Below are 15,616 nucleotides of genomic sequence, written 5' to 3' on the forward strand. Positions count from 1 at the left end.
TCACTTGCTCTCCAGGCACGCTGTAAGATACCTCCTGAATCTAGCACCTTGAATGATCTCCAAAATCTCTGTAGCTTACGCCATATCCTATTGTCCAGATTACAGTAGGAAAAAATTATCTACATTGAGTTATTTGTTATTTATTTATTTATTTATTTATTTTTGTGAGGAAGATCAGCCCTGAGCTAACATCCATGCTAATCCTCCTCTTTTTCTGAGGAAGACTGGCCCAGAGCTAACATCTATCACCAATCCTCCTCCTTTTTTTCCCCCAAAGCCCCAGTAGATAGTTGTATGTCATAGTTGCACATCCTTCTAGTTGCTGTAGGTGGGACGCGGCCTCAGCATGGCCAGAGAATCGGTGCGTGGGTGCGCGCCCGGGATCCGAACCGGGCCGCCAGTAGCGGAGCGCGCGCACTTAACCGCTAAGCCACGGGGCCGGTCCTACATTGAGTTATTTTGATCTTGTGTGCCTGACAATTAGAGGAATTCTGTAAGTATTTTGCTAATTTTAAATCTGTGGACTTTTGACTTCTGAACTTTCTCAAGGAGGAAGTCTCAATGAAGAACGTACCTGAGTCCAATCCTTAATGATTTTTAGCTTCAATGAAGTCGTTTACAGGATTCCTCTTCCTAACAACTGCTTGCCAAGCATTGTATAAAATAGCATTCTTCATGGTTAGATGATCCCGTGGAAGGTGACCAAAATATTTTAAACACAGGAATGTAAGCAGCCACTCATTCTGAATTTCTACATTTTTCATACGCATGCTGTGTTTCTGTGGTAGCACCTTGTTCTGTGCATGTGTGTGTGTGTGTGTATGTGTGTGTGTATGTAAACACGTACCATTTAGCTACAGAACATGTCACAGATTTCTTTCCTGGTCACCATGCTGCATGACTGATCCATTTCATATGATGTGTTTAGTATGGTTCATTGCCCACTGGTCTCATTATTTAACAATTTGTGTTAAATTGAATTTTCTATTTACAGGTGAAAATGGAAATTTTGGCTTCTGAAAATTTATTATTTACTAGCTAGAATGTTCTTGGTTGAATTAGCTCTGCCAATATTGGATTGCGTATACCTGGAATAAAGTTTGAGATATTTAATTAGAATATCATCTTAATAGGAACATTTTTTTTATGGCTAAGATTGAGCTACTGAGGCCAGATCATGGGAGATGATTTACCATAATTCTCTAGAGGTTTTTAAAAAACCATGTGTATTTCTTGATGGATAAGAGGAAGTAAAATTAGTGGTAATATGTATAAATTACTCAAAAGTTCAAAAAGCCTGAAACCTTTATCATCCACTGTAACATTTTGTGGATAACTGGAAATTTCTCATTGTAAACTCGTGGCTTCCCACAGCTGATGCTCACTGGCTGCGTACTGTTTGCCAGGCTCTGACTATATGCTTTACCTATCTTGCTTCGTTAAATCTTCAAAGTATCTTGTGATATGGGCGTTATGTTTATTCCCATTTTACAGGAATGGATGCTTAAGAAAGATCACAAACTTACCTGTACACCTACCCAGTGAATGATAGAGTCACTCCAAAGCCTGCTTTCCAGGCCACTGCTATATCCTGTGTCAACTATTCTAAAGTCCGTAGGGTTGTTCTGCCACTTTCCCCATGTCCCAGTTCCCGGTCAACGCCTCAGTGTTTCAGAAGATGCTAACACCATTCACTGCTTCCGGCTTTGGCCGTGATGTCCAGCCTTACCTGCTCTGTCTGACGCACTCTTAGTTCTTTGTTTTCCTTTGTTTCCAGCTCCAGCCCTGGGGTGGTCACCAACGGTCTCTATCCATACTGGATCTAGCAGAAGTCTGGCCCAATTCCTAGGAAATTGTGTTTTTTTAACATATTTTTATTTTTATTTTTTCTCTTTCTCTTTGTAAAACAGCTTTATTGAGATATAATTCACGTACCGTATAATTGACCCATTGAAAGCCTACAATTCAATGGTTTTAGTATATTCACAGATATGTGTAACCATCACCACAGTCAATGTTAGAATATTTTCATCACCACAAAGAAAAACACTGTACCCTTTAGCTATCACTCCCCCTTCCTCCATCCCTCAATCTCCCTCAACCCTAATCAACCACTAATCTATTTTGTGTCTCTGTAGATTTGCCTATTCTGGACATTTTATATAAATAGAATCACATAATACATGGTCTTCTGTAACTGGCTTCTTTCACTTAATGTTTTCAAAGTTCAAGCATATCATAGCATGCATCAGTACTTCATTCCTTTTAATGGCTGAATAGTATTCCATTATATGGATATATCACCTTTTGTTTATCCATTCATCAGTTGATGGACAACTGGGTTGTTTCCACCTTTTGTCATTTGTGAATAGTGCTGCTATGAACATCTGTGTACAAATTTTTGTTTGAAGACCTGTTTTCAATTCTTTTACATTTATACCTACGAGGGAAATTGCTGGGTCTCAATTCTATGTTTCCCTTTTATTTATTTATTTATTTGCTGAGGAAGATTCACCCTGAGCTAACATCTGTGGCTAGTCCTCCTCTGTTTTGTATGTGGGTTGCCGCCACAGCATGGCTGATGAGTGGCGTAGGTCTGAGCCTGGGAATGGAACCCGGGCTGCCAAAGCAGAATGCACCGAATTTAAACACTATGCTACCAGGCTGTCCCCTGTGTTTCACTTTTTGAGGAATGCCAAACTATTTTCCACAGCAGCTGTATTATTTTACATTCCCATGAGCAATGTATGATGGTTCCAATTTTTCTACATGCTTGCCAACACTTGTTATTTTCTGCTATTGTTCTTGTTTTTTTTTGGTTGTAGTCATCCTAGTGGGTGTTAAGTGGCCTAACTAATTTTTAAGATCTTTTAAAACTTTTCAAGAAAGCTTTATTGTTCCCCTTTTTGTACTCCCAAGCACTGGTTTACACCTCCTGTAAATTATTTGTCGCCACATCCTGTGATCTCTTTCTCTCTCCTTTTTTGTCTCCTTACCCCTTTCTTGAAACCAGGATGGACAGTGTGGGGACAAGGAGTGTTAGGAACTAACATTTCTTTATGATCATCTCCCTCGTGCCAGGCACGGTGTAGCACTAACATGTACATATTATCTCATTTAACTTTCATAAGAATAGTAAGAATAAGGTGTTATGGTCTTCATTTTACAGAAGAAGAAACTGAAACCAGAGACAATCTCTTGTCACCCAACCACCAAGCATAGAGCCTGGCTTCAAACCCAACTCTCTCTGAATCCAAAACCTGTGTCAATTTCACAACAACCATGCCACAGTAGGAAAAAAGATAATAAGAGGCATTACTACTCTTATTACTACTACTGTGACTACCTCCACTCATTGGATGTTTCCTGTGTGCCGTACAACATGAGAGCTACTATTTGGATACAATCTAATTTAATCATGTTAAGAATCTGGTGAGTCAGACATTATTATTTCAGAAAATAAAACAGGCAATGAAAAGTTAAGCAATTTGCCCCAGAACAAACAGCTAATAAGTGATGAGCTCAAAACCAGGTCTGTTTAATTGCAAATTGTATGTACTTCTGTCAATGTAGGGAAAATGCATTAGAGATCTGAGAGTTTACCCGGTTACCTGACAGTATGGGAAGTCAGTCAGGTAACCAGGCAACCAGGCTGTCCAACAATTTTTCCCCAAGTACTTTTGTTTTCTTAACTGCCTTCAATCATGATTTTGGTGGTATAGATAGTTGGCTAAATCTATGTATTATGAAAAAAGCACTCTGTGGCCCTAAAAGAATGTTCTGTTCACTGGCTTATTGTATTTTAAAGTATCTTACCTATGATCTCTGTAAAGTATACTACATCTAATTGAACCATATTTTAGATAATAATAAATCGGCTACTCCTGCTTTTAACAGTTTGGTTATTTATTCATTCAATATTTATACCACATAGTCATTTTTTCTTTTACTGTATAAATTCTACTTTAGAGCTATATGAAATACTGGTAAGAATCCATGGTAAAGATAAACAAGAAGCATTATAACTAATATAGAAGATTTTTTAAAATATTCTGATTTTATACTGATTTATATACTCTGATTTCAGAGTATCTTTCCAGGATTTATACTAGGCCATTAAATATTTAGAAACCTCTGCATTGCCATGTTTTGGGGGCAGGTGTAAGTGGAAAAGAAGATGTTATCAGATGACTTTAAACTTCAAATAATTTTAATCAATGTATTTTCTTATTCTCAATATCCTGTTTTGATGTTTCCCTTATGCTTCTTGTGTCATGCTCTTCATTGCTCTTCATGCATTTTTCAAGGTTTTTTTTTTTTTTTTTAAATAGAGGCCTATGTTACCATTTGGCATATGTCTCCCTTGTCAGTGACATCTTGAAAATTAAAAAAAATAATACCTCCCTCACATGCATCCATTCAGGCTGGCTGCCTGTAACCACACTGTGCTTCAAAGTGTGTCACCTTATTAAATTCTGCAAATTGTTCTGAACATTGTCTCTATAAATGTTTTGGAAGGGCTTTACTGTCAGGTCAGCTTTCTAAGGGCTAGAAATATGTCAAACCTGGCAGCCTTACCTTTATTTAAGAGCCAAAATACAAATAAGCAGATTACAAAGCAATCAATCAATACAGCAATGCAGGACGTTATGGCTGGCATAGACCTCAGAGTTCGGCACACTCATTTTACAGGTGAGGAAACTTGTCTGTAAACTCTGCAGGGGATGGGGTTTTGCCTTGACTTAGTTACAGCTAGCCAGGTAACCTTGAACATGCTACCGTGCCTCAGTTTCCTCATGTGAAAGAGAGGGAGGAGCTTTCCCTTTTTTAGATAATCCCCTAGCAGCATTCCCACTTCAAGCTTCTATGGGGCCGTGACAAATTTGATATATTGTATTTGGTACATTTCTAGTTCTTAAAAACCGTCTGACTTAGCACAAAAGATTTTTTCTAATCTTTTATGGGGTCTCCTTATATATTCTTTAAAAGTTGGGCACACTGTCAATTTATAGTTATGGGCAAAATCATAACCTTTATTCACTGTTGAGAGAACAAACAAACAAAGATCTTTTTCCCATTCAGAGCATTTCTTCACTTTTTTCCCTCCCTGGCTTGTTGTTGTAGGGTTGCTTGGGGATATTAGGTTACTGAACTTTGTTTTTCTTTCTACAAGAAGCTTTCACTAAAGTATTTTTGGGGGGATCGTATAAGAAACGACGACACTCACATGCAAGTAATTAGATGGATGTAAGGCAAGAAAAGAGTGGCACCAATTTGAATTGATGAATTTTCTTTCTGAAAACTTGTGGAGCCTAATCTGAAAGTTGTGCACAAGAGTGCACAGGCTTTCCAAGAACATATCCTCTCTTATGTTCCACGGAGGTCTCTGAGTGAGTATGGTACTCCTGCAAGGCCTGGGCAGGCACGTTCGGCAAGCTTGGTGAACAATCTAATCTGATATGATGCATGCTTTTCTACCCAACTGTAAAAATCTATTTCATTCAGATATCACCTGCTATTCTTACAGCAAGTCTTTGGAATAGAGATCCTAAATGTGTCAAAAATATGTAATGTATTTGTGATGGAAATAAATAGAGACTACGGTGACTTAACAAACTTGCTTTCACATGTGCCGGCCAGCACCTGCAGAACTCTAAAGTAGATTATGTTAGCCTTCCCACTTTCAATGCATTTGTGGATGTTGTGCTTATGTATCCTAGATTTTCCAGGGAAACCCTGGGTTGTAAATATTCTGTCCTGTTGTTCCCATAAGTACAATCAGACTTGTCAAGCTATGTGTCATGAGTTTTGGTTTGGAATATATGGACGTCGCACGTCCATCAGAGCCTGTTTGTTCTGGCCTGATGCATTATGCTATTGCTCTACCATGCCCTACCCCTAGCCCACTTCCTGTTCTCATCAAAGGTTTGTTTCTGTTTCAGTCCACTTGCTCTCTCTGCCTAGTGTCTAGGGAGCAATGTGAACAGGAAACTAATCTGTGCTAATGGGCAAGCAGGAGAAAATCAGGGTCAGGAGAATCTGAACATCTAGAGTGTTCTGTCTCCTCCCAGGTAGCATAAGTGGCACGAAGGAAATAGTACCTTAGCTTCATTTATCTCTAAGACAGTCATTCTACGGTTGGTTGGTGGGGGCAGATTTCTGGAGGAGGAAGGAGTCTTCACTATGTTTCAGCACAAAGGTGGCTTCCTACTCTGTCAATATCTTGGGCCAGCTTTGCATACGTGTCCCAGATATGATTAGATCCCTGTAACAATAGAAGAGGAATAAAAAGCCAGTGTGCCAATTTTACTTCTCTGCCCACAGTTATTTCTCCTGGTATGTGTACACCACTCAAATGCTCTTTTTACAAAGTTGGAAAGCAAAATTGTTTTATGACAATATTTGCTGAGACTGCAAGACAGATCTACACCTCTATATTGTTAAATCCCTGTCCCCACCCAACCCGACTTTAAAAAGAAAAAATTATTCTTTAATGAGGAGGATACGCTTAACACTTGTAGAAAGATGTTTAGGATTATTTGAAATATTTTGTAGATTTTGAGTTCATTGTCTGTCATTTTCCTTTTAGCCTAACCTTGTTATTTCTGTTTATGTGATTTTATTATGTAAACATATAAAGATTTCCAGTAACTGTCCAAACAGCTTGCTTTTAAAATCTCTGCTTAACCACTTTTATTTGTTTCACATTTTTTTTTTGCTTGTCTTGGTTTGGTGCTTAACTGTGGTAAATTTCAATTGAATCTCCTCTAACTCTTTAAAAAATAACTCCTCATTCCTCTGTGTTAAGCAGTTTACCTTTTAGAAATTCAATCAGCATTCCTTTTGCCAGTTTGTTTTATCTTAAAGAGCAACATTAGTACCTTGACTTTTCTGTACTGAGAGTATTTACTGAGCCAGATGCTTTCAATATCATGTATTAGTTTTAATCATACACGGTTAAGTCTCAGGAACAATCTCTTGAGATTGTTGACTATTTAGGAAACTAGCAAGCAAACACATGATGTCTTTAGAAACAGGATACAAATTTAGCATCATTATTATCCTAATCAATATCTGAGTAATTAAGCTGCCTTATTATCAAATCCAGGCTTTTCTTACAGTATATTATCAGTTTGTTTTTCCTGATCTTTTATGTCCACATTCAGCTAATTTAATGCTAACATTGTACAGTCACCTAGTGTCTTTTGTTAACTGTAATCTTTTAATAATTGTGTTTAACTCAGGGCTTAGTACGTACCACACGTATTAACTTCTAAAACCTTAACAACAAATCTGAAAGATTGGTAATATTATTCCCATTTTACAGATGGGAACATATGTTTTGAATGGGTAAATCATATTTTTTCAGTCTCACAACCAGAGAGAATGAGGCTTACATTCAAACCAAAGTCTGTCTGACTTAAAAACCCCCACTTCTAACCACTCTGCTATAGTACTTCCTGTTAACGAGGGATAAAGGTGTCTTATGTAAATCAACATAGTCATTGGCGATGGACTTCCTTCTTTTATACTGCAATATGCATATATGAAAGCATTTAATATTAGCCTTGTCTGGTTTTCTTTTTTTATTTGAAAAATACCAACAAGAACCTCATATATTCATAAAATCGTATAAAATAAGAAGTGAAAGACTTCCCCATCCTTCCAAGATCTTCCACTCCTTGGTGTGTGTACTTTCAAAGTTCTCCTAGGCATATCTAGATGTGACTCTATAGACATTTCTTTTTTAATTTTTAAAGTCTTATCTTGAAGTTTATTACCAAAATTACTATATCTTATCTGTTTCTGCTTGCGTAAGGAACATATAAACATTTATTCCTCTGGAAAATACTGTAAAGTATCTTCATGTTTTTTTCTTTTTTATAAGAATTTTGAGAGTCAGAGTCTGTAAGATGTGAATTGCTCAGGCAAATAGTTTTAACATATTGACTTTCCTTTTTTCTTCTGATATTTGTCCATTGTTAGACTGTAGGAAGAGAGATTTAGTCAAATACTTAATATTTCATACTATTTTTTCTCTAAGTGGATGATTGGAGATTCTTACAGATCTTTTCCTCTTTTAGATCAGAAACTTCTTTTAAAAACAGACATTTAACATAGGCTCTTTCATGCTTCCATCTTCTACTGAAAAATGGGGGTATTTTCATAATAAACAAGTGGGGGAGGCAAGGATGAAAAGGCTAAAGGAAAGGCAGTCATCCTTGCAGAAGTTTCAGGAGCACTTCTTGGGCTCCTTTGAATCAATGAGAGTTAATCTTAGATAAAACTGCATGGAAGGCAGAGCTTGTGTCCATCCTTTCCTTATCTAGGGCATTCTCCTTTCCTCCTTTGCGCTCGGCCTGAGGGCTATAAATCTATTATATTTCCGGTTACATGCCAGGGCCTTTGTTTTCATGTCTGTTTCTCTCTGCTGGACTGTAAACCATGCAAGCCAGGCACCTTGTCTTTGTATCCCAGTGCCTAGTTAGTGCTGCATATGTGGATGTAACAAAAAGACAAACCCATATGTGAGTGATTGAATGATGACAATGATTGCTGTTTGGGGTCCCTAGAGTAAATGACACAGGAATTTGAAATACGATATTAATGTTAGTGTACTACTGGACAGAGCACAGGTTTGGAGTCATTTCTCTGTCAAACCCTCCACTTAACTAGGAGTGTGATCTTTGCTCAGTTCTGAGGTTTTTGGCCTCAGCTGTCCCATCTGTGACATGGGCATAATATCACTCATGGCCTGTGTTGCTGTCAAGATTCAATGATAAAATGACGCAACATGCCTAGCCCCTATCTTCAGACTACGTAGACTTTTTAAATTTATTTCAATTTTAAAAAATATTCACTTGTGGTCAAATACACACAACATAATATTTACTGCCTTCAGCATTAAATATACAGTTCAGTAATGTTAAGTACATTCACATTATTGAGCAACAAATCTACGGAACTCCTTTCTTCTTGCAAAACTGAAACTCTATACCCATTAAACTACGACTTCCCATTACCCCTACCCCTGGCCCTGGGAACCACCATTCTACTTTCTGTCTCTGTGAATTTGAATAGTTGAGGCACCTCATGTAAGTGGAATCTTACAGTATTTGTCTTTTTGTGACTGGTCTATTGTACTTGGCATAATGTCCTCAAGGTTCATCCATGTTGTAGCATATGTCAGAATTTCCTTCCTTTTTAAGGCTGAATAATATTCCATTGTGAGTATATACCACATTTTGTTTATCATTCATTTTTCTGTTGACACTTGGGTTGCTTCCACCATTTGGCTATTAGGAATAATGCTGCTATGATCATAGGTGTACAAATATCTCTTTAAGACCCTGCTTTCAATTCTTTTAGGTGTATACCCAGAAGTGGAATTGCTGGATCGTATGGCAATTCTATTTTTAGTATTTTGAGGAACTGCCCTACTGTTTTTCATAGAGACCACATCATTTTACATTCCTACCAGCAATGCACGAGTGTTCCAATTTCTCTACATCCTCCTTAACATTTGTTATTTTCTTTTTTTGGTAGCATTTATCCCAATGGGAGTGAAGTGGTATATTATTGTGGTTTTGATTTGCATTCCCCTAATATTAGTTATGTTGAGCATGTATTTATGTGCTTTTTGGCCATTTGTATATCTCCTTTGGAGAAATACCTATTCAAGTCTTTTGAAGACTAAATAGACCTTAAATTAATAGCAATGACAATATAACTACTAGTGCTATTACTGATCATTCATTCATTGATAATGATTTGTGGGGTCTCATCTGCGCCAAAGCCCATTCTAAGCATTAGTGACACAACAGATGGCAAAATAGACAAAAATTCTTCCTCTCATGGAGCTTACTTTTGAATAGAGAAGACATAAAAAATAAATAAGTAAAATATAGAATATATTAGGTAAGTGTAATGGAAAAACTGAAGTGGGGAAGGAGGGTAGGACATGGGGAAGGATTGGAATTTTAGGTAGGATAGCTAGAAAAAGCCTCACCTAGAAATTGCGTACAGTACTAAAGAAAGGGAGTGAGTGGTAACAGTATCTGAGGGAAGAACTTTCCAGACAGAGGAAATAACCAGCACAAAGCCCCAGTGTAGAAATATGCCTGGTATATTTGAAGATCAGTGTCAACACCATTGGGCTGGAGCCTGGCGAAAGGAAGGATAACAGAAGAGGAGGACTGAGGTAGGCATGTGTGTGTGTGTGTGTGTGTGTCTTTGTGTGCTTGCACGCACATGAGCACACATATGCCTGGTCAGATAAAGCTTTGCAAGTAAGGTTACTACATAAAATATAGATGCCCAGTTAAATTTTAATTTAAGATAAACAATGAAAAAAATGGTAATGTATAAGTATGTTCAAAACATTGTATGAAACATACTTGTACTAAAAAAGTTTTCATTTAACTGGGCTTTTACATTTTTATTTGCTAAATCTGACAATGCTCCTTGTAGGCCATTGTAATGACTAGCTTTTACTCAGGGTTAGATGGGGAGTAGCACCATCTGATTTAGTTTTAACAAGGCCACTTGCTGTTGTGTTGAGAATCTATCCTAGGGAAGCAACGATGGAAGCAGAGAGACCAGTGAGGAGGCTGTTGCACTAATCCAAGCAAGAAATAGTGGTAGCTTGGACCAGAGTAGTATCAGTAGGGGTGGTGAGAAGTGGCCAGATTTTGAAGGTCATTATCAATTTTATGTATGTGCTTCTCCTTCCAGGAATACTTATATTTTAAAAGAAGATACGCAGAACAGGCAATGTTTTATCTAAAGGAACGAATCTTCATTCATCCAAAATAACATTTATTTAGCATTTGGTTTATGCTAGACACTGTGCTGGTTGCACACAGTTAAATAAAAACCCAATCTTGTACTCAAGGAACTTTTAGTGTACCTGAGAGAATTCAGATTCTCTGCTATCTGGGTAGGGGAAATACTCAAGGCAAATATGCTTGGTGCCCTAGAAGTTGTATCAAGTAGATGCCATCCATGATCTTATAAGGAGGGTGGCCATACAGTTTATCAACCAAACTGGGACACTTTTGAGACTGAAAGGGCACATTACTAATAATCACTCCAAGTAAAGAGATGCAAATCAAGACTGTCCCAGGCAAACTCGGATCTGAGATCTTTCTACTTTTGAGATCTAGTCTAATAATTGTTTTGAATACAGGTTGTGGGAAAGGGGCATAACATGTCACCAACTTTTAAACTTTTAGATGAATTCCCAGGTTTTACCTATCAACCACTAAGAAATAAAATATTTATTATTAAAACAAATTGGGAATAACATGCAGGCAATAAAGGAATATTGACCACAGAACTAGGACATTTGTATGTTAATAAGCTGGTTTGCCATAAATCAACTGGACATGAATCTGTAATTGTACTTATAACAAATGTTCTGTTCACGGAGTTCCTGTATAGGGAAAAAGCATGGTTAAATGAAGTTTGATTTGATCTCTTATAAAGAGTATAGAGAAATTTCCCTATGCCTTTCCTTCGATAGTATTATTTTGACTTATCTTTTACCTGTTGAAAAGTGCTTGTTATTCTTACTAAGTGACTTAAGGTTTTTAGATGTCACTATTATTGTTTAGACCAACGAGGCAAAAGCCTGTGAAGGATTTATAGCTTTCTTGCAAGTTTTACATGCTGGAGGGAAGGTATATATAGACCCTACCTTATGGAAGGAGTCTATTTTCTGCTACTGAATCAGGCCTGGCTGCTTTTGGTCACTGCAATGAGAGTGTTAGCGAGTAAATGTGGAAGCATTTTAGTGCACTGTAATGTGATTTTTAAAATTGTTCAATCAATTTACTGTTGTCATCACTTCTCTTCCAATTTTCAAGTGCAAATTTGACACCATTGTTCTTATTAATGATTAAACAAAAGTTTTGCCCCTCAAGTTTTCATTATAAGGGATGCATTCTTGAAGTTATGGTTACATTAAAATTCTTACTACAAATGAAGCCAGCCAAAAATGTTTACCAACTTGAATTGAGCTCATCATGTTTTGTTTGTTGAATAGTGTTTTGTGATTTTACCAACATAAGAATGAGTCTCCAAACTATTTTTAAAAGTGGAGTTTTTACTCTAAAGAAGTGCTTGCCTCATTTTCTTCATGCTACTCCAAACAAGATGTTGTTTATTACTTTGAAACACTATATGTAAACCCCAGGAATATGTTAAATATGATTGAAGTCTTGGCTGTCTTTAACAAATTGAAGTTTCCAGAAATTTAGCTGTGTTTAAAAACCAAAGCCATGTTTTCAGGAAAGATTTCTATTTCCAAATATGTGGTTGCCCAAACCTTTTATATTTTCATGTCAAATTCAGCTGCCAAATAACACACACTGTACCTTAGCTATAATAAAAAAACACACATAGACTTCAGATTTTAAAAAGCACTGCAAGAACAGCTATGATCATATTTCTTGAACTCACACTATTCATATGCATATAAGTGTGTTTTAGGGTAAGCTCTGTGAGGCACCAGTCACTTAGACTGGTACAAATTGACATGTGCAGCACAAGATTGGCACCGTGTAACAACCGATCTTGGAAAATACAGGAATTCCTACCCAGACCAAAATATGAGGTCAAGGAAGTTGCTTTTATAATAATAGTGGTTATCTGTTTAATGTGTGATCTGGCAGTGATATGATGTTGACCATAGGCAATTATGCATATTTCTAAACTGGTTGTGTGCAAGCCCAGAGTAAGAGAAATCTCCCAGTTTGTGATAAAAGGGTATTTATTGCCCTTTTAGTTCCTTCATATGCTTTACTTAATCATTTATAAAAGACAAATTAATAGTGAATACCAATTTCACTTTGTGTTTTATTCTGTAGTCATTCCTACATGTTTGGGATATCTATTAATATGTGCTGTTAATAGTTGTGGCACAAGTTCAATGTCAATGAATGAATGATGTACATATTTTATAGTCTTGTTAAGGGATAATAATGTGGTTCAGTGACATTGTGTCTTGATTTCTTTGGGTACTCTGATATGAGTCATGAGGGATAGAGACCTATTATTTTTTTCTCACTCAGTGCAATGACGCAAAATTTTTGTTCCATTATAGTGCGTTTTCTTAGAATGGCATTATCAGGATTCGTGTATAGGTTAATCCCGAAGAAACTGGTTGATCACATGAGGCTATTTTTTCCTTTATTCTTTCAATGTGACTGAAAAGTCATATTCTATATTTTCATATCAATGACAATGTGATGACACAGCAAAGGAGTTATATTGGCTTGTTGCACACATCAAATGTAATCTTCTTTTCTTGTGGAAAAATATGTTTATTTTGAACAGGAAAAAAAGGAAATTTGAGTGTTTCAAGTATCAGGAAGGTTATGTTGGAGAGGATAGTGATTGGCTGTTGTTTACCTACTCCATGGACAGAACAAGAAGAGACGGGATTGAATTTTAGTAAAACGGGTTTAAATTAGCCATGCAGAAGCGCTTACATAAGACACCACAATGGGTTGCAATTGTTACCTTCTGTATTTCCAGTTCTTTATACACAGTTGCTGTACTCCCAGGGCTCAGCACAGTGCCTGGCACAGAAAAGGTGCTCACCCAATATGAAATGAATAAAAAGAAAGACAGATTAGGGAGATGCTTATAAAAGATGTAGCATTTGGTCCCAATGTAAGGTATTAACTTTAAGGATTAATGGTGCCATTGTTTTAGGAACATCTACAAGAAAATCAAAACCGTAAATACCGAAAAATCTCCCTGGAATTTTAAATTATAACAATATGCCATATTTACCTACAGAGTTTCCAATTTTTCCTTAGACACTTTTTCTTTAAAAGTAGTACTGAGTAAAGGGGGTGGGGCTATCACATTGGGAGTGGTGGGCTGGGAGACTTCTGGCCCCAGAACAATTCACTCCTGGGTGGGGAGCCTGGGCTTTTAGCTGCGGTGGTTGCCTTCAAGAAGCCTCTGAAGATTGAATATGAGATGTTAAGAAGTATGCATTGTATCTATTTCTGAAGGAGTTTTCCACTGAGTGATTTTTTTTTTTGTGGGTAAGAGGGAATGTGGTCAGTTATATATTATTCCTTCTAACATCCAGCTGGACCTCAAAAGAGGATTTTATTTTATTTTATTTTATTTTTTTTGTGAGGAAGATCAGCCCTGAGCTAACATCCATGCCAATCCTCCTCTTTTTGCTGAGGAAGACCGGCCCTGAGCTAACATCTGTTGCCAATCCTCCTCCCTTTTTTTTTTCCTTCCCCTTTTTCTCCCCAAAGCCCCAGTAGATAGTTGTATGTCATAGTTGCACATCCTTCTAGTTGCTGTATGTGGGACGCCGCCTCAGCATGGCTGGACAAGCAGTGCATCGGTGTGCACCCGGATCCAAACACAGGCCGCCGGTAGCGGAGCCTGCACACTTAACCGCTAAGCCATGGGGCCGGCCCCTAGGATTTTGCCTGAAAGATGTAAAAAAAGGCTTCACACAAGGAGCCAAGTGTAGCCACCAGACATTGAGGAGTTCTGAGTGCTCAGAGAAGGTATCCTTTCCATCTGCATGTGGACTGCTTACCAGAAGACAGGCCTGTAACAGATTCCAAGCAGAGAAGACTAGGCAGTATTGCACAGTGCCCAACCCTTAGGTTGGGATTTTGGCGGCTCAGTCTCTAGAGACTTCTGTGCGGGTCTCTGGTGAAGATGATATCTGGGGCTGATGTGGGCAGGGCCATCTCATTCATTAGGAAGTGAAGGCACTCCAGAGTTTACAAGTTTCATGGGCCTAGGAAAATATTTAAGGCCTGTCATATTGGTTGAAAATTTAAAAATCTAGATTCATAAATATAAGCAAAATGTAACATTGTATGAGCTTCATTCACGGTCAAAGAAAGCATCATAAGCATTGTTGCATTTGGAAACAGTTTTTAGATTAAACATTCTCATTCTGCAAGCATTTCCCTATGTACATGATGATCACTTGGAAATCATAGTCGATTATAAATTTGGCATATTGCTTGAGGCCTAATATTTAGAAACAAAATTATAAAAATCCTTTCAAAATTTTTACAGCAAAATGATTGTTTTTAATGTGGGATATGGATATATTTTAATCTGTTGGATATAATTGTTCTCCAGAAGTAATGGTGCATGGGGTTTGCAGAGCATTTACATGGCCTCAAATCTGGGATACTAAGTGGAAAAAGTAAGAGATTAGGTATATTTTAAAGGGTGCTAAAAGGACATTACATAGATGCCTAGCAATATTTCCTTGTAAAGTGACGTATCCAATGAGCCCTTTACTTTCAATGAAATCTTCTATGGCAGACAGATAACTTTGAAAGCGATGGATCCAGTCTTTAAGTCCATAGAAATTGTTAGGCAATCTGGATGAGGAAAAGGTGAGAATTTGACCTCGTGTAAATAATGCTGTGCAGTGCATCTTGTGATGTGGGCTTTTATGTTAAAACTGGTTTAATCTGTACAGTCAGGACAAGTGCTCATTGTTTTCCAGTTGACTACACTCCTTTGGCATAACTCGTAAGTTGGGGAAGGGAGATGACAACTCCGGTTTCAGTTAGAGGGGTTGTAAGTGAATGCATGACTCTCTCTGGAA

The sequence above is a fragment of the Ceratotherium simum genome, chromosome 9 (genome assembly GCF_057802395.1).
Source record: "Ceratotherium simum simum isolate JZ-2026a chromosome 9, ASM5780239v1, whole genome shotgun sequence".
NCBI lineage: Eukaryota > Metazoa > Chordata > Mammalia > Perissodactyla > Rhinocerotidae > Ceratotherium > Ceratotherium simum.